Raw genomic sequence first — 1811 nt, forward strand, 5'->3', positions numbered from 1 at the left:
CCATGCGCTCTAGTACGGCTTGAAAAAAACAATGATTGGGTGATTTACTTGCATCTAAATGCAGCCTGTCCAGACGCGTGCACAATTCGTGTGTATTTTTTTCCATATTGGCATTTATGAAGCTAAAAGATGCACGATTTTGTTCTGATAATAATTGAATGGCGTTCTGGAAGGCTGCATTTAGATGCAAGAACTCGGGCGCATAGCTCTTTTCCTGACCCCTATGACGCTGACGCCCAGAACCCAAAGGTGTTCTACTGAGGGCAGCAGTGTCAGAGGGGTGGGGTAGGGGAAAAGCTATCTCATCACCAGCAGCTTCAGGTAATGAAGTCTCACGGGAAGCTCCAGCGCAGGTGGATGGGACAGATGTAGATGGAAGGGAAGGTTCAGATGGGTGGGGTCTGTGCGTGTGTTCACCAGTGGCGGACTGTTCAGGGATCGCTCCTGTCGGGTTCGATGCAGGCTCCTGAGTGCTGCAGACGGTGCTGGTAAAAAGAGGAAAAACAAAATAATAATTAATTTAATTGCTATACAGTGCCACAGAAAAAAAAAAAAAAGGCAAAAAAAATCAGACATAAAATATTATACTTTGTACATATTTTGGGGAATATTTACCTTCTGCACACCATAGTTGTCCGGAGGAACGACAACGCTCTAAAGTAACGGTACTTCGATCTGCGTCCTCCGGATCCACTCGGGGCCTGCATCTCTTGATTTAACTCCTTTTTGAAGCGATCCCTGATAGACCGCCACCGCTTTTGTAGTTTGTCACCTGAAAGTGGAAAACACAAAGTGGTTAGTATACAACACATTACATCCTGCAGCATAACCTACTGAACTGTGAATACTTACGCTGTTTCTTCTGGCCACGAGAATTGAGCTCCCCCCAACCTTCTACCGCTGCGTGGCATACCTCGTCCCAGAGTCAACGGGTTACGATAGTATCAGCGTGGCGGCGGTCAGCCATGTTCCACAGCGGCTCCCTCTCTCTAACTTCATCGATGAGGAGGTCGATGTTGAGAAATCCGGCCTCCTCACCGTCAGAATCGGGAGCACGCTGTGATGCCTGTTCAAAGAAAGAAAAAAGAAATTAAAAAAAAAAATAGACAAAAAATCACACTGACATGAAAAAAAAAACAAAAAAAAAAAACTTACAGTATGACCACCGCCACCTCGACGACGACCCTGGGACGGTCTTGGGGGAGCTCTATCGTGAGCCCTAGAAGTTGAAGCCTTTAGTGAATAAAAAAAAAAAAACATTATTTACTTATGTGTTTGGTGTGCTGTGGTAAACAATTCCTGTATGAAACTTACACTCTGACCGCCCGCTCCGTGTATTTCTCCACCCCTTCCGTCCTCTTCTGGCAGCATCTCCTGTGATGTTTCGGCCACCTGTGTAAATGTCGTTTATTTAAAAAATTTTTTTGTTTTTTTTAAAAAAAAAAAAAAAAAAAAAAAATACCTCAGTTTGTGAACCGAAGGGCGGGCTACCAGAAGACGACATATTTTATTACAGGCCACGCACACCAACTTGATGGGCCAAACTTTTCCGTCAACACTGCACCTGCAAAAAAAGAAAAAAAAATGTCTAAGTACATGTACGCAGCTCACAGCAGTGATCTGTGGACAGTACTGTGGACATTACCTCTGGAACACTGTCCTCCAAATTCGCACTGACTGCAAACGGACACAGGAACTGGCTGTCCTCAAATTTTCCGTCAACACTGCACCTGCAAAAAAAGAAAAAAAAATGTCTAAGTACATGTACGCAGCTCACAGCAGTGATCTGTGGACAGTACTGTGGACATTAC

The 1811-nt window shown here is 44.5% G+C and overlaps 1 long non-coding RNA gene across 1 annotated transcript; it reads right to left on the reverse strand.

Moving 5' to 3' along the window:
- Positions 1-1024: 1024 nt before the first annotated feature.
- Positions 1025-1561, reverse strand: LOC142290475 (uncharacterized). Its single transcript, XR_012750318.1, has 4 exons — positions 1463-1561; positions 1315-1392; positions 1156-1233; positions 1025-1066 (listed from the first exon to the last, which is right to left on the reverse strand). It is a non-coding gene; the product is annotated as an uncharacterized LOC142290475 (long non-coding RNA).
- Between the last annotated feature and the right edge of the window lie 250 nt (positions 1562-1811).

This window comes from Anomaloglossus baeobatrachus, chromosome 2, assembly GCF_048569485.1.
Source record: "Anomaloglossus baeobatrachus isolate aAnoBae1 chromosome 2, aAnoBae1.hap1, whole genome shotgun sequence".
NCBI classification, from domain to species: Eukaryota; Metazoa; Chordata; class Amphibia; order Anura; family Aromobatidae; genus Anomaloglossus; species Anomaloglossus baeobatrachus.